General features: G+C 42.9%; 1 protein-coding gene across 6 annotated transcripts in view; it reads left to right on the top strand.

Annotated features, from left to right (window-relative positions):
- Positions 1–18,769, top strand: part of PAK6 (p21 (RAC1) activated kinase 6) — a 939,585-nt gene that overhangs the window by 652,808 nt on the left and 268,008 nt on the right. The window lies entirely within an intron of this gene.

Below are 18,769 nucleotides of genomic sequence, written 5' to 3'. Positions count from 1 at the left end.
CTACATCCTGTGATCTTGCATAACACATATTCGTTGACCCTGGATTGCATCCAAGTATTTGTTTGAGAAACTCTTGCACTGTGAAGGAAGGACCACCATTATAATAGCCCTGGTGTAGACATACACATTTAAACTCAATAGGGCGAGCCACAATGTGTCAGTGATCTGTGAACATGTGAGACTACAGATTTCCTCAGTTGGAAGCTATCATGAGCTAATGTATTTTCGTTATGCTGCAAGTGTGAAATCTTTCTTTGGAACGCTGAGATATACTGCTTCGCAGTAATCTAGTTGAGAGGAAATAAACACATTCATCAGCATTGTTCTGTGTGTTAAGGAAACACGCTCGATAAGTGAATTGGAAAGTGAGACAAGCATGCCTTTATTATGGAGCTAATCGAAGGAACAAAAGTTGAGGAGCACCCGTAGATTTCCAATCTTGCTGGGCCTAGAAGGGATATGGGCTGAGAATTTCTAGCCATAAAGAATCATTGCAGCAACTAGTAAGTTTTCCAAAAATGATGATCCCTGTTTGTGATGGATTAAACTTCAGACGGTTCCTTTGCATCCAAACCATTACCTCCTATAAACATAGTTTGAAAATGGATGAGGTTTAACCCAGCTCCCTCCCAGTCCTGGAACGAATTGGGGTGTCATCTGTGTACTGTATCATGGTCACCTTTTTTGCGCACTCTGACAGAAAGCTGGGGCTCTCTGGAGGCCAGGGGAAACCACTGGCTCTGTGATGCAACCCCTTGAGGCGGTAGCACATAGAGAACCCACATAACTCTTGTAACCATTCCTAGAGGTGCCCCTGGATATCTGCACACCAGAATGCAGCATACCATCCATGGCAGAGAGATATTGGTGTGTTTTCTGGACAGATCATGTCCATAGTCCACAAAATCAGGGTACATGGTCATAAACTCTATTCGTGAGCCGGTGGGAAGCGGGAATGCAAAGTAGGCAGACCAGAGAACCGCTGCCACTGGCCTTGACTTTGGAATTTTTAAGCGCTTTGAAACACGTTGTGTATAGGCGCTATACAAATAAACAATCAATTCAATTCAATCTCTACTGTCAGGTGGACAACTCGTGCCCACCCGTAGTGCAATTCATCTTTAACACTATTAAGTACACAATGGGCCTCATTACAACCCAGGCGGTAAGTTACCGCCTCGGTCATACCATTACCACCATGGTGTAAACTACGTTTACACCATGGTGGATGGCGGATTTACCGCCCCATTCCAAGGTGAGTGGGGCGGTAAATCCCCATTTCCCATTTTACCCTTCCCCATTCCCATTTTTGCCCCATAGGGCATAATGGGAGTGGGGAAGGCGCTAATTACGCCACCGTAAATTACGGTGGCGTAATTAGCACCATGGTCCCTTAGCGCCATGGATTTTAACGCCTGCAAAAAGCAGGCGTTAATATCATCATGGCGCTAAGGGACCTTGTAATCAGGCGTTAAGGGTCGACGCCGTTTACGTAATGAGGCCCATTATATAATTAGCTCTCGAACTATTCACTATATGGCCCTCTACAATTGGTTGGCACGCTCGTGCTATGCCTGGAACATTTGGTTCACTTAGCAGCACGTAAGCTCATACCCAGGTGCCAGGACTTTACCTCCCCACCCAATTAGCCCAACGTCTCATCGCCCGTGCCTTCTGCCATGAAGATTGTCTTTGAACTTGGCCCTGCAGTGTATTCTTGCCTCTGGGAATATAAGGGAGTGCGGGTATGCACTTTTTTTATTGTCTTTGGTAAAAAAAACCTTTACAAAACATAATCTTTAAATATCAGTGTACATAAAAGGAAGAGAATAAAATAACACATTTCCATATTCCGTTATCTACTAACTCTAACATAGCATAACAAAATTGAAATCACAACATAAAAACATCAATGCTACATTTCATGAAGAAATAAATCTAACTAAACAACAAAGCCACAGGACAATTACCTCATTTCTTATATCCTGTATCTACATAAAACCTTATAACTTTAGAGCAGTATCTCCCTCAATGAATCCTTTTTATAAAACCATCAAATGGGGCTATCTTCAGGGAACATTGCAATTTTCTTCAGATCCAAGTTCTCTTGGATAATTTACAGTAATTCAATCAATTTAAACACACATTTTTGATTATACATGCAATTTTCCCATAAGCTTTCTCTGCTTAACTATGATGACAGCGATAAGTAGGATCCAAATACCCTGGATCTGTAAGCTTCAAAGAACTCGCAGTATATGGTTAAGTGCTTTAGGGATTTGAGTACTGTAATTTGTTCACAAAATCAGCATTTTCCATGTCTGCGGTTACCTGCATCAGTATTCCAATGCTGAATCCTTTGATTTGTCAGAAATTGGTTTAACCTGTATCGCATATACATTTTGCGCAGCTGCTGACAAGGAAACAACTCAAGATATTTTGCCCTTTAACCCCATTTCCTGCGAAATTTCATATATTCATAGTATGCTTTACTCCTACCAATTTGATCCAACATCATGCACCAATAATATCTCTGAAATGTTCTCTTAAAAGAAGGGAGCCCAAGACTAAGTTCCTCCTTAGTAATCATTACAGCCTGCAAGATTATTTCCATTTTATTTTTAAATGTTACAATCGAAGGAACAGATCCCTCAACCTAGCATAAGTGGTAGGTCTTCATATAGAGATTGCTTTGGAGGAGAACGCATTTTTGCATATGTATTGAGCATACGCCACTGCCATTTGACTGACCGAGGAAGCATACCCACTTCCTGGCAAATGAGCATGTTAAGGATCGAGAGTGCTCATGTCCAGAAAGTCTTCCATTTCCAAGAGGCAGATATCAAGGGCATAAAGCACTATGTGTTCTACTTTTAGAAGATAGAATTGTATGCCGGGTGAAACTGAAAATTGGCAATACTTATGGAAGATAATCTTCATCTGAGAGGTGAGAGATTTGACCTTAGTATTAAGAAGATCCTTCCACATGGCTTTAGAATATGAATTTGCAAGTGTGTAGCCCAAATACCGTATCGAGGGCACTTGAGGACTGCACACTCCATTTAAACACCATTTGAATCTAGCAGTTCTCCTCTTACTGTCTGCAAATGAAATAATAAAACATTTAGTGGTATTAATTTGAAGGTTATGTTTCAAGGCAAAACTATAAAATAAATTTAGTTTGGTCTGCAGACCAAAAGGAGGACGATTGAAGAGCATCAGGTCATCGGCGAATCCTATCCAGTTTAACAGTAGCCGACCCAATTTAACAGGGAAAATAACATGCTTATCCCAGTCAGCATCCAAGTCAACTAAATAGAGATTAAACAGGACTGCAGCAAGGTTGCAGCCCTGTTTTATTCCAATTTCAGTAGAAATTGGATCAGTTACAGCCCCGTTCTTAGAAAGCCTTATCTGATAAGAAGTGCCTTGATGTAAAAGCACGATGATAACCACCAATCCTACAGGGAACCGCAATTTAATCATCTTTTCCCATAGCACATCTCTGATTACTGTATCAAATGCAGATGTAAGATCGAGTGCTGTCATATAGACCGGGCCTGTTCTTGAATATTTTGTAAATTGATATAAATGTGCCATGATAGAAGCATTTAAGGGGCAACCCATATATTTTCTAAAACCCACTTGAAAACGTGGCAACAACTGCAGACTGGATATGTGCATCTGAAGCTCCTCTAAAACCAAAAGAGTATTTTGGCCGCCACATCCATCAATGAAATGGGCGTAAAGTTGCTGGGATCAACAGTTCCTTTTTTATAAATAGGTACGATGACCGCCTATCCCCAGAAGAGCGGAATTTTTCTGGTCAAATATATAGAATTAAATTTAAGTTTCAATATGTTCTGGGTCAACCTTCATCAAACTGGGCAGAATGCCATCTGGCCCTGGTGCCCTGGAACCTTTGGTTTTGGCAATTGCACTCACGATGTCTTCACGAGACCACGGCGATCTTTTCAAAATCAACAATTCAAATGTTCTATGTTCGATAGATCCAAAACAAATTGGCAAGACATACTTGCTTCTTATATAGGTCACCCAATTAGAAGCAGATACAGCAGCTTCCTTCGGAGCAGAAACAGCCCCAGTGATCGCTTTAGCGTAGCCCACACGTGACGTGTATCATTAACAAGGAGATTGTGTATCATCTTTTGATTATCTTTTCGGTCCAGCTCATGCCTGAAAGCCTTCACCTTGTTATGATACAAATGTGTGATGCCATGTTTGAGCCAAATATATGTAGGCCAATCATGGTATGCAGCACGGAAGTGCCTCAGCTGCCTTCTCTTTTCTCTCCTAAGCGAAAAGATGTAGTCATTAAAGCAATGCCAGTGCCTAGCTTCACCCTCACAATGACGCCTTGCCAACTGTTTGACATGCGCTTGAGTACGCCCTCCATTCCGGCTTTCCACATTAATGGATGCAACGCCCAAAATGGATGACTCGTAACAAATCATGGGATCCTCTCTTAATTCATTGGCATAGAGCCGCCCATGTTTTAGGGTCCTATCTAACAAATAAGGAAGGTCTGTCTGGTTCCAGCAGGGCCAGTGTCGTCTCAAACTTATATGTAAGTTTGGAGATGTTTAAGTTCAATTTCAAGGCTAAATGGTCGCTAACTCCACACTCATTAATTGAAGTTTCCTCCACTAAGTGGAGCAAACTGGTGGATGCTAAAAAGTAGTCAATCATTGCACAAACAGACCCTCTACTCCATGTGTAACATGAGTGTCCCGTATTGGCCTAATAAGATGGAGGTCCCAAGACAAAAGGTAGGCGACCCATTTTCCTCCATTGACTACAGTAGGAGAATTTAAGCAGGTGGCATTGAAATCCCCACCAACAATGACCATTAGACCAGGATTTCTCAATAGTGCTTCTTCAAATATCTGGTTCAGCAAATCTCACACATTAGAAAGTGAACATGTCATTCTATGCCAATATAAACATACAACCAAGATGCACTCATTCATAACCCCTGGAAAGTGGAGTTCAACAATGAGAAGTGATTCATGAGAAAACACTAAATTTTATACAATTCTACAGGTCCTATCTAGTAGTATTGCAAGGCCTCCAGAAGGACGCCCACGTATACCATGTTTCGCCACCTGATGATAAATATCATAACCCTCCACTGAAAATCGCGATAAGTGCATGGTTTCCTTTATAAGAATAACTCCAGGGCATGATACCGCATCAAGTCGGGTGGCCCATCGTAAGAAATTTCTAAGGCCGCACGAATTCCATGACATAAACGTCAGCCCTGCCTGTTCATTCTAATGATTCTGATCTTGGGCAATCGCCTGAGTGAGAGCAGATGTCCCAGGTCCTGCAAATCCCGTAAAGGCACTTGCGAAGAGCATAAATTGTTTTAGAAGGTCTTCGCTAAGTTGGAGAGGAACTAGCCCTTTAGAGGAAACACCAGGCTCCTCAATCTTGGGAATTGGTGTCTCTAAAAAGGCCGTTGCTTCAGCTTCTGAAGAAAAGAGATCTGGAGTAAAACCAATCACCTCAAAGTCTTCCCTTTGCTCCCAGATTAGCTTAATGATAATGTTTGAATGATAACCACAAATAGTCTGATACTGGTTTTGAGACAATAATATGGACCCAGTCGATATCATCCGATCTAATTGTTCTCAGGGAAGGGATAGCATGAAATGCTCTCATAATGCCAGATCGATTTTAACTAAGTTTTCCACTTGCTACGGCCTTAGATTTCCCACCCCATAATATATGGCATATCCAGGGAAAGGATCATCTCAGTCACTTTGGCCCCCTTCTGAATTTGTTTCAAAAACTGTCCACCGTAGGATTGGAAGGTGCTTTTTTCGCATTTCATCATGTACAGCACCATTCCGAATCCGCCCTTCTAAGCAATCCTCCACTTTTACAGGTAAATTACTAGCCATCCCAGGATGCACCCCCGGAACCTCAGAATGAACTTGCTTGAATTTCAACACCTCTCTTTTCCCCTTAGGGATAGAATTCCCCATAAGACCAGTTTTTGCCAGAGGATTGTTTGTACCATAGTTGCAATCATGCACAGAAGTAATTCCCCCTGTGCCTTTGATTCTGTTCGATGCTTTTTTAATCCTGAGTGCAGGATAGAATTTTAGTAGGTCGGATTGTTTCTGTTGGTTGTACATGAAGGACCCCTCACTAATCATTCTATCATTTTTAGCCAGACTAGAGTCAAGTATCTCTGATTGGGGCGGGATTTATTTGGTTAGCTTTTTCACCTTAATTGGTTTGGGCATTGCCACAGCATTAGCTTGCTCAATATTCAATAAGGCTTTAGACTCACTATTGAGCTGTTGGAGATCAATCACCCCATCCTCATTTGATAAGTTACAAATGTCCTTGATATGTGCACCGTGATTATTATTTATCGTCAATAATTCGTTCTTGGGTTTTTTTGATTTCATAATCAAGGACTTGTTTTGCCTAGCCACTCATTTTAGTGCCCTTGCAGCCATTTATTTTTGTTTTCTGGTCAACACAGCCACCAGAGTGCCTGTGCTTTCCTGATTTACTGGCGGCAATGGATTATGCTCATATTTAGGCTGAAGCTCATCTTCCAAATCTATCAGCTTGGTTAGAGCAGATGGACTATCAATTGGTTCATTATACAGAGCCTAATTGGGATCCCCCAGCACCTCACCGCCTGGCTCGATGATAGGAATCAAAGGGGGCTGCGAGATCACAATTTCCCCCTGTAACATTTTTTGTATTGCCATCGAGTTAGAACGAACTATAAGAGTAAGTTCCCTCACTGTGCTTGCCAAATTCAGTTCACCCTGACTAACATTAGCGGCCGCAAGTTCAGCAAATTACTTATGACGATTGCACACCATCCTATAATCTGCCGGTGTTTGAACTGACCTATCAATTGTGCACGGTTTAGAATTGTTTTTGGACACTGTAAGAGCTGCTACCGTGTCACATGCAAATAGGAGTCCCTCCATCCGATTTATTTTGCGTAACATCTGAACAAGGGAGGCCTTCATAACAACAATTTCGGCATGCGTTTGTTCATGCCCTCTGTCGAGTAAATTAAAAATATGTGTCAGCACTGGGAAGTCACTGCCCATTGCTGAGAAATCTAGGGGATACTGTTCTTCCATACCCTGCACATCGGGGGCACTTCTATAATAAAGATGGTTAGTGATCGCTACACCCAGCCCTAAAGGCATTGAAGCTACCGGGTGCTCGATGCTCATTTCAATAGAACCCAGAGGATACTGGCCCCCCATAGCGTGCACTTCAGGGACACTCGCCAACGAATTGTGCCCCGAAATACCAATGTCCTTATCTGAAAGCATAAGAGCTGCCATTGGTTTTACATTATCCTGCAATTCAGTCGGAGAACTAGATTTCCAATTACAGAAGTCCCCAGTAGAATAGTCAATTTTATCCTCCCTCGTGGGAACAATATATTCTCCTGGTCTAGCCAATACCTCATGGCACTTACTATATAGGTGTGCATTTTCTATGCCACTTCCACTTTGGTTTACCAGAGTAGAGGGTGCGAGGGAGAACCGCATGCGTTTCCCCATCTCAGCCTCTATTGCAGGAGCAATCATAGAAACATCATTCAATTTACTCTTGAATGACTCTATTCCCATTTTATTTAGGATATCTGCTCTTTCTTTTATTTCATGGACTGAGAATAGTGTAGTGTTTACATTCACATCTGCCTCTAGTTGCTCTGATAGATTCATTTCTTCCAACTTAAATATTTTTGGGAGAGGCAATGGATCATGCAGCCCTTCACCCATAACACTCTCCGGAATTTCCAGGGTAGTGGACATTTCGTTGCCTCTTGATGTATTAGATAGCTGAGAACAAGGTAAAGGCTGTAATTCTTCACATACAGAGGTACCTACTTCACTACTTTCCTCAAGGCCATTCAAGCATAATGAAGTAGGCAGGTGCAGGCCACCCAACCGGGAGCCCGAGCTTGCCGCCAGTGAAGGATCACCCAATTTCCGCCCACTTCTGAGTCCATTTACCATTTTTGCAAAACACAGTGCAGGTCGCAGAATACTCATTGGGCGATTCACCCAACAGGACGAGGGAACAAAACAGTGAGCAAAAATTCACAGCGGGACCAAAGGCACCCTTACTCCCCTTTAAAATCAAGCACATCTAGTAGGCCGATGAGTCCGCAATTATGAGTGCTCAAATACTAGGAGGGGAATGGCGACTTAATACGCTAAACAAGCAGTCACTCCTCACCACTGAAATGCAGCGCTTGGATACACAATACAACAAGATCCTCTCCGTAAACTTCCTCCTAAATGTACAAAAATAGTTTAGAGAAATGAAAAGAAAGAAAAACACTTTTTACAAAGAAACACGGTCAACTCCAGACAAGGGTATTCTACCAACAGCGCTCCTCCCTCTCCCCCCAACACACACACACAATGGCGGCTTAACTGAAAATGTTCACTTCTTCCATCAATATGCTGTTTAAACAGCCAAGGAACACCTAGCGTATCACACCACAAGATCAACTCTGAATCACCACAGGTTAAGGCCAGTGTACTGCCAATCTACTATCAGACCGACAACCAAAACTCCTAGGGATCCGTGATCTTCCACGTTGTACTCCAGTTTGTTGCACACACGTGTATTCAGCGCACCATTGACTTACATGCGCTTATAAAATGGGTATATACAACTCCAAAAGGTGTTCATATCATGGATGTGAACGCTCAGAGTAGACGGTCCATCCCAATTAGACTCACTGGCACCCACCTGTTGGAAACCAATTGAGCAGAGTAACGCAGCCCCCACCTCCCCACCGAGCAGCGAACAGCAAACAGTTGCTACTTAGGAGCTACTTGGAGCGCACAGTTTCTGTGATATGTAGTCCTCAGATGCAGGGGGACGGGGCCAACTCCAATATATATCTAAAGGAGATAAAATACAGGGTTTTAACAACTAGATATGAGCGTATATCTTTTTAAGTGCAAGTTCTGAAGGTCCATGAGTGTTGCTGGTCCAGTAGAAAGCATACCAGTATGAAATGTCCAATTCATGCAGCAGGAAGACAGCGACTCATGCCAGCAAACAGTCGCTACTTAGCAGCTACTTGGAGCACGCGACTTCTGAGATATGTAGTTTTCAGATGCAGGGGGGCGGGGGTCAACTCCAATATATATCAGTATGACAACTCCAATATATATCAGTATGAAATGTCCAATTCATGCAGGAGGAAGACAGCGACTCATGCCAGCAAACAGTCACTACTTAGTAGGTACTTGGAGCAGTATGCACTATCTTAGTCCTCGAACTTCATGCCCAACTCTATTTCCATCCTTGACTCACGTGACAGGAGACCTCAATTTGAACTATTTTGCAGCATTTAAATGTCTTTATTGAATAAAACTTGGCACGCTTGTGTTCTTTCTTTGCACCTTAACAAGGGATTATTCAGCTTCTTAAGCTCACTGCCTTGAGTATAGATAACCATCCTTGGCTTGCTTCAATTTTGATACCAACCCAGTCAGTTTGACCATTCAAGTCTGCGATCTGAGCTATAATTCTTGCTGCAACACAGTTTTCAGTCTTTCTTCTCCCTGGGTCCGAGCTTACTAAATTCATGAAACCGATGTCCAGCTTCTATACAATGGAGGCTCCTCCTGCGGTCTATTTACTATATAGCCAGCTTCTAAGGTCACTTAGTCTACTTGCGTTGCTGCATCTGTACAGTTATTGAACGGCTTGCGTTTTATGCATTGTGTCACACATGTGCAATCTTCTCTTCGCATATGAAAGTTTGCTCAATTCTTTACTTCATCAGTTTCTATATGGTCCATGCATTCTCTTCAGTCTTCTCAGGACGTCACGTTCATCTCTTGTGATGTCACCAGCGCTTCTTTTTCTCTTTTCATATTTCTTCGGGGAGTTCCTCCCTCAGATTATCGTCTCTTCGGGAATACATCTAGTAGAGTTTTCTCAAAGAGTACCTTTTTTTGAATATTCTCTGGGATATGGTCACAACTGCTGGTGTCAAGCATGGCACGGTCTCAGACTTCCAACATTTAGGGGTTATGGAGAGGGACTTCTTGCAGAGGCATTCAGCTGCTCATCTACAAAGTCTTACATTGAGTAGGGCTAGGATTAAGGGTACAAGCAAGCTGAAAAAAGCTGTGGTCGAGAGTTAGAAACCCTGACAGTTAAAAGAAGTGAGGTAAGCTAGCGGAGAGCTACACACTGGTGGAAGAGCAAGTCCCCTAGCTTACTAAAAAAAGTCTTGCTACAGGAAGATGGGAGCTAAGGAGGGGGAAAATAATGTTTACCTGGTCTGCCCCACATAAGGGAAAAAAAACAACTTTTGAGCAGTAATTCCCCCTAAGTGGTAAGCATTGATGTGGGCTTGCTTAAGAAGCCACATTAAGCTGTCACCTCGTCCTTTTGGATTAAAGGCGCCATGTAGGATGTTGGCACGCCATTCTTCCATATGGAGAGGTCCTCATCGCAATGTCATCATCACTAAGACAAATCAGAGCCAGGGCCATCTGAACTTTGACCCCACCATGACAGCGGACGACCTTTTATTTATTTATTTATGATATGGTTTAACAAAGTAAACTTACACAATACGTAAAATGCATACAAAGTAATTGTAACATATTTATACAAATGAATACAAAAATGACAGCGGACATCGCAAAAGAAGTGCACAAGGGAACACCACCTCGGCGACTGTGAATTGGGCATAACATGGTCCCTTAACCTTGCTTTTATTTATTAGAGTAGTAATGGAGCTGCTCAACGTGGGCTAGAAGTTAAGTTGGTTTAACTTGGCTCAACTACCAAATATCTGGTATTCGGTTGCGTTTAAGCTGGGAACTTAACATTTCCTTGAATTAAGTTAAATTTTGCAGAACTTCTACTTCTCTACTTACAAACTAGTAAAAAAAAGGCTCTAACAGAGACAGCACTCTGCACACCATAGGATGCCAGGGCAGCCATGAAACAGCCCTACAACATCCCACTTCCTCTTACTCGAGCTCCTCCGTTCAACAGTCACAGCAACAGAAGCTGCATGAGGCCACCAGGATTGGAAAGACCCTACACCAAACTCTCAACCTACTCCTCCCTCTCGCATGCCCATATCCACATCCCTGGCTGCTCCCAGTCATAGAGAGACGGGTATTGTGCATTTTTAACTGATAAGGGCAGATGAGCGGCTCATAACAAACCACCAGTTTCACAACAATGAAATGACAACTTTCATCTAGATGCACTGCCACCACCAACCACTCCACTGCAGGAAAAGAAAAACAAACCCACTATGCCTCCTCTAAGCGGTGCCCTTTTAACTGTTGAGTTAATGTCCTTATTCAGGGACCACATTCTATTTTGCAATGTATAGAATGTATTGTATTTATGCTATCCTACTTTGTAACCAAGCTTCGAATTTTCCTGTAACCCCTGCACCCTCAACCTAAGGGTCTGTAGCACAATACAAATAAATAAATAAATGAACATGTTGTGCCGTCCACACCTGCTCCTTTGTGAACAACATTTACTGTATCTACTTCTCTCAGCCTCCTTCTGCCTTCGACTTGTCCCTATCCTGCTATCAACATTGAACGCAGCAGAGGAAGCAAGTAGCTGCCTAGAGACAACTGATGTGAATGGATAGGCAAACCGTGTGAGGAGCCATTACTCTTGTAATGCGTCCTTTCATTGCTCGCCTTCAATGGGATAAGAGGGGTTGTAGACCTGGGTGGTGTAGCATGCCTGATGTTAATGGTCTGCTACCTCTGTTAAGTTCCCTCGGCTTTACTTCACATCCTTTACTTGGACGCAGGTCTGCAATGCTTTGTTGCCTACCATTATGAGACTAAGCACGTAATATTCCTGCTCAGATATGGTGGCCCTCTGGACAGTAGAGGCATGCACGTAAACCAGCGGCAGCATACAAACAGTTACTAATGCCACTCAAACTGATAAGAAAGACAAAATAAGTAGCATAAATCGTTCTTTAAACCCGTTGGAAGGTTCTAAAATGAACCCGAAAATGCGGTTAGGGGTGAGTAATGGGCAGGAGAAAAACTTAGCAACTCGTTTTTTAAGACCTGGCTCCCACGGCTGGGGTCTGCATGCACTAGAGGACTCATTCGAAGGTGTCTTTGGTGCCTCTGCTTAGGTGGATGAATCCTCTGCCAGACTTCAAGACTTGGCTCATCAGCTTCCTGCACCATCCTCCTTCCCAGCAGCTTCTCCTCCTGCAGTCGGTATTTTTGTTAAAAGGCATCCCCTACCGTTCCGTTTTACAATCTTCATTCGACAATTTGCCTTCAGCATTAAACACGTTTACATACAAAATATCCTAAGGACATACACAAAATGAAACTTCTCAATTGTAAAACTGGATAAAAATATTAACAACATTGTGCACAAGTTAACAACCCTGTAAATACAACATCATTTACATATATTGTCCACCTGTCCAAGCAATTTCGGATTTTGGGAAAGTGCTATTCCTCTACCACCTCCCCCAAGCTTTCTCAGGACATGCTGCAGAAGGGAGAGCATGCCGGACACTTATGCCATCCTCTGCCCTGCCTCCAGTGCATCCCCAAAACATTTGAGAAACAGAATACCTCCCAAAAAACCTGCAAACAATGCAACCCCGAAAAAGGGATTGACGGGGAGGGCAAAGAGGTAGATTGGTTGGTGTATAAAAGCCTCCTTGCACCCACAGATCAAAGCACTGTGTTCTCTCTAGCAGTATTTGGGGAAAATGACCGCAGATACAGGAAGTGCAGAGCAAAGGCTCATATACATTTGTTTTTTGTATTCTCAATACAAGTTACTCTTAGCCTTATTCTTCAAGGACTCTTTTTACTCAGTGGGGTGCTGGGGCACATGTTGCAAACCTGCATCAATTCACTAAAGAGTACCTGTAAGGTTTGTGCTTGGGTGCAAATCGGGCTCGAAGTGTCCAATGCTGGTAAAATTGCCTTTACGCCTCCCTTTTTCACTATGCCATGCAAATTGAGTAAACGCTGTTTGCCATTTACGCATGCCAGCCCGCTTTTTTACTTCGGATTCCATAGGAAACAACAACATTTACACCAAAATGAAAATAACATTCTGGAATTAATACTGCCTGTCATTTTTATGGGGGGAGGGTGGTTGAGGCGGAAACTGCTATTCTGGTCCATGCCCTCTCTCTGCCATCCAATGCTTTGAAATATGGAGTAACGTAAAATACGTGCGTATAATGTTTACCCGTTCAATTACCCGTTCAATTTATGCTTGAATCGTACGTTACTCCGTAACAAACATGAGCATCTGTGTATCTATTCATGATATGCAGCCTGCGTGTTCTCCAGATGTTTCTGTGACCGCAAAGCACAAGCTTGAGGTGCACAGTCAGCAACATGAATTACTAAAGCCAACACCAATGAGTGACATGCCATAACATATGCTAACTTGTATTTCTGTCAGTTCTTTTCCTAGTTTAAAAAAGTGGTGCATTCCTGAAATTGCTAAAAGCTTTGCTGTCAGTTTTGTTAAATATCGTCAATCACACAAGGTTTGGCTTTTCTTGAGGCTGGTCTAGTCGGCGACTCCTTCAATTTTCATTCGACATGCATGGTTATGTTTAACGTTCTAAATGCACAGGGCCTCATTCCGACCCTGGCGTTAACCAAGGCGCTATTACCGCCTTGGTTGACGCCGTTATTTTTCCGACTCCGCCATGGTGAATGGCGGAATTACCGCCCCATTCCAAGGTTGGCGGGGTCGGTAATTCCCCATTCACCAAGGGCCCTTCCCCATTCCCATTTTTGCCCCATAGGGCTCAATGGGAATGGGGAAGGCGCTAATTACGCCACCGTAAATTACTGTGCCGTAATTAGCTCCTAGGTCCCTTTGCGGGTTGGTTCTTTAACGCCTGCAAAAAGCAGGCGTTAAGTACCAACCCGCAAAGGGAACTCGGAATAGGGCGGTAAGGGTTTAACGGCACCGGTCTCGTTAACGGTGACCGTTAACCCTTACCGCCCTACTCGAAATGACCCCCACAGTGTTTCGCGTGTCACTGGAGTTGGCGGAGAAAGGCCAAAAACCACCACATCCAACAGAAAAACAAAAGAGAACTCCTGGAGATCTGCGCCAGTAATTTTTAGGTTTCAAAAATGTATTAGTCGTCTCATAACACATAATGCCCTTGCTGATGACACTTGGTTCGGCTAGAGATTGCCTTTATCAAATCAGGGCAGATTCAGATTTCTTCAGGTGTCGCTATAAATTCTTATCATGGTACGTCAGGGGTCTGATCCCATTAATCACGTAAGAGAACTATAAATCACACGCGTCAGCTCCTTTTCCTTTTAAATATCGGTTCCATCATTATTTTGCCTCCGGAAAGAGTGAAATATTGCCATTGTACATGACAAGGCACCAAATGTATCATTTTTTCGCTCTTGCCAACTATACCTTTGTAAATAGGAATGTATCGTGACCAGGATGTTGTCCGGAGATTGGATCTGAATGCCATTATAAACTGGTGACCAGGCTTGTGTTGTTGATGATTTCACTGCAAACCAAAAGGAGGGACATATTCCCCTTTTGATATCTTCCAATCCCTTTTTGATATTTATACCCAACCCCTTTTTCTTATCTAACCACCCTGAATTCTACAATTAACGTGGTCTCCTCTGTGTAGAATATACCAAAGTACAGTGCAGAAAAAAGGAGCCAAGTGTTGTTTCCTGGGGACCTTTACTATGGTAACTAATTGCAATAGTTTTAGCAACACAAGGTGATCCTGAAGTCGTCTGAGCAGATAAAATTACATGTATGCAACCACCGCCTTACCTAAGCAATTGGCGCTAACAATATAAAATGATACTATATTTAAAAAGGCAGCATATTAGTTAAAAGGCAATAAAAGCATATTGCATACATCACGCCAAAAAAAAACCACAGGAGCATGCAGAAGAGTGTACAAGTGCATGGGCTTGCGCGGTTGTGCACGCATTACAAGTATTTGCTCTGATGCAGCACAAACGTGTACAGAAAACAATGTGCAGGCCCCATGTTCAGATATGGGTGTAATCAGTTCTGGCGAAGGGTGGTGGGGGGCGGGGCAGTCTGCACACCACAGCTAGGCCACTTGCCTCCTCTGCACTGTGTACAAATATATAGAGGGCGGGGGTAATATTGCTGGCTTGTTAACAAGAATGCATAAAACCTTTACGCATGCATTTTACGAACCGGTATATTGTAAATGATTTCTGTGGTGGAGTGGGAGCATGGATAGTAAGGTTCCATTCCGCCACCCCCATTCACTCCGCCATAGAATCCAAGTGTATATCTGGCAGCTTCTCATTTTGATGCTAAATTCATTGGACTCCAATGAAACTCTTCCGCTTTTAGCACCTACTCAAAGCAGTTGGATTCCATAGGAATTCATGTAAATGCACATGGCGGGAAGCATTTACGATTGCTTGCACTGAGAAGTGAAAACATTCATGGAATCCGGGGTCCACCTGGATTTTTTGTGCGTTGTTTGCATTTCGTACTGCAAACAATGAAAATTGTACTGCTTCCTTTTGAGGAACATCACCCAAATGGAAACACCTTTATTTGAAGAAATGCAGATTTAGCTAAAAGGCTCCGGCTTGCTGACAGGTGCCTTTTTTTTTACTTCCGAACATTAGCGTTTTGTGTATTCACACACGCACAATAGAATTTGGCAGAACAAAATCGTCCTTTCTAGTTAGCACTTTTAAGGAAGAAAATGCGTGCCTGGAAGCCATCTTTTGATTTCCACTGTTTTGGAACAGGTTGTATTTTAGGTACATGTTAATTAGGATATCATTGGGATTGATTTTGCTATGCACTTTTGGTTGAATTGATCTCACATCTTTGATATGTGTTTTTTTTATCTATAACTGAACTAGATCTATTGGGTTCCTTGTTTGTCCGAGTTTAGGAGTCTGACCCCCATGAACAAAGTTTTTCTGTCCTAGTGATATGAATGGAATCCCGCTGAGGAATATTTGTAGCAGAGCAGTGGTCGGTTTTATGTGCAATGATGCCTGTAGAAAGTAGAAACGACTATCTTGTTGCACTTGTAAGGGTTTTGAAGAAGGAAACCCAGGTGGCATGGTGGTTGCCAAATACTTGTATTTGTTAGAAAAGAAACCCTCACTATCTCTATCTTCTAATAGGGGTTTCTCTGCCTCAAACAAATACTAAAAATGGGCTGCTAGAATGTCAGTCGAAATCAAACTCCACCATCCTGTGTCTTAACCTACTTCTACCCTTTAAACTACAACTAAAGCATAAGCAAACAGAAAAGATCCTTCTCCAGGAGAATGACTCTCTTCTCCTGGTAGGTGCGTGGTATTCCCAGAAATGTTCTTTGACGAAAATGGAGGCCAGGGGGAGTGACTCCCTTCCCCTGGCTTGTGGTTCCAACAAACCTTTCCAACAGTCAACGTTTGGAACCAGGAGAATGACTCCCTACTCCTGTTATTGGTTCACACTGTCTAATATAGTTCACACAAAAGCCAGGAGGAATGACTCCCTTCCCCTGGCGTCTTTTGATCAAAAGGCCTTTTAATTTCTTCAACTGTCAGTACCAGGAGAATGACTCCCTTCTCCTGGTATTGGCACAGTCCTAATTCCCTCTGGGGTCCTCAGTTGAATCTTCCCTGCCACTGCAAAGATGATGCTTTCCTCTGATACTTAATATACTTCTGTCAAGGTCTTGGACCCTTCTCTGATGGTCAGAGGGCTTGTTGCTGCCACTGGGATGAGGAAGTTCTCTGATGCTCATTATTCTTGGCTTAGGTTCCCACACCTTTCTCTGGTGGTCAGTGGGCTTGTTCATGCAACTGCGATGAGGAGCCTCTCCTCTGATGATCAATATACATGTGTTCGGGTCCCAGACCCTTCTCTGGTGCTCAGTCACTGGACTTGTTGCAACCACTGCTATGAGGGAGTTCTCCACTGATGCTCCATATGCTTGTATTTGTGTTCCAGACAGTTCTGTGGTGGTCAGTAGACTTATTGCGGCTACTGCAACAAGGACATTCTCCTCCGATGCTCGATGAACCCTTCTCAATAGTTTGTGTTATTGCTGGTCGGCATAGAGCCACTTTAGCCTGGCTCTCTTCCACCTCTGTGTCCCCTCCAGGTCTCTCGTACCTCCCATTACCTTCATTGGGACTTTGGTACGTCACCAGAGCTTCCTGGAACTGGAGTGCGTCTCTCCGGTTCTTCGGGCTTCTCTTCATCACTTCTTCAGGAGCGTGGCAACTCCACACTCTCCTGGACTGCTCAACTTCCTCTTCCTGCATCATGTTCGGGTCTGCTTCAGCTGGACCTACGGAGAACTCCCTCTGCACCTCGCCGGAGTCCTCCTCGAGTGGTATGCTCCGGTCAGCCGACCGGATTCGAATCTCCCGCTCACACCTGCTGCCTTTCCCGGTCAGGCTTGATTAGGTCTTCAGTCCTTCTTCTCTTCTTATACAGTGTTGCCAGTCCCTCCCCGGTGGCTTATTAAAGTCCTTAGTTGTTCTTGATGGATTGATCTTCATGCATCCTCTGGGCCACTTCGTACTAGTACTAGCACAAGCACAGTTAATAATCTTCATATCTTCTGTGCTCTTCATCGACTTGGTACTTTCTTTTGGGGTGGTTTCTGCTACCCTACAGAAATACATGGATCTACTTTCAAGAAAGTTGTTTGGCATGGATGAAAGTTTGGGGTGTGATGTTGGCTAACATGCAATACCCTAGTTGACCGGCCTTATCCCCAGAGGGGCAGTCACTCCCCATGAGGTCCTCCTGCATTATACCACCCCTAGGGGGACTATTGAGTAGCAGCTGCACCTTCCTAGTCTCATGGGAAAGGGTTCCCCCCTTGGGGAGAAGCGACGATACCTTGCGAATCATTGATCACTATGATTCCATTGTGTGTAGTGTCCCTTCCCTAGGCTTGTACGGTACCTTTGTTTGCCAAGGATGTTTTATAATGTTAATTTCTTAACCTTAATATATGGAGTGTCAGTATTTGCTTGAAGTTAAGTATCAGTCCCTGCTGCCTAATTTTTCTTACTTTAAAGTTCATAATCTTCATTCTGTAATAAAAGCTTTATTAATTTGTCTTTATAGGTCAGACCTTAGAAATAGTATTTTACATTCCTCTAAAACAGTCAGCTAATGCAATCATTAGCACCCACATGAACATTACAGCAGGCTCTTAACTTTATTTTTATACCCATCATAAAGCAGACTAAATCGCAATTTATGTGTCTTCACTTTTCACCCGAGACAGAACGAAGGAAAGTAAGTGGGGTACCTAATTAACAATTCAGCAAGAAATTTAAATTAATCACTTTTGCTCATGAGTCTTTATAAATAGACCATATGTTATAAAATATCTCCTTTGACCTATTTTTTTACATGCATTATCTTCTCATTTCAGCAAGACCTATTCGTCTCCTAAATTGTTTTTAATTCCCAAAATCATAATTTTCTTCTGGCAAGCTATGATGAACTCAGTACACCACTTTACACAGCACATGTGCTGCTATTTTTTTTAAAAACTTTTTTTTATCGCGCAACATCCTGCAATTAATAAGCAGAATTAACAGCATTCCAATGTTCTCAGTTTTACATAACCAATACATATTGTAACAAATGGAAACAAAAGCAAACTAAAAAGAAAGTTAACCGCTTGTTATATTTCTTAAGAATATATATATCATCA

The sequence above is a fragment of the Ambystoma mexicanum genome, chromosome 14 (assembly GCF_040938575.1).
Source record: "Ambystoma mexicanum isolate Mex_15411 chromosome 14, UKY_AmexF1_1, whole genome shotgun sequence".
In the NCBI taxonomy this organism is placed as follows: Eukaryota; Metazoa; Chordata; class Amphibia; order Caudata; family Ambystomatidae; genus Ambystoma; species Ambystoma mexicanum.
Note: the sequence above shows the minus strand (reverse complement) of the source record. Positions and strands in the feature narration are given on the sequence as shown.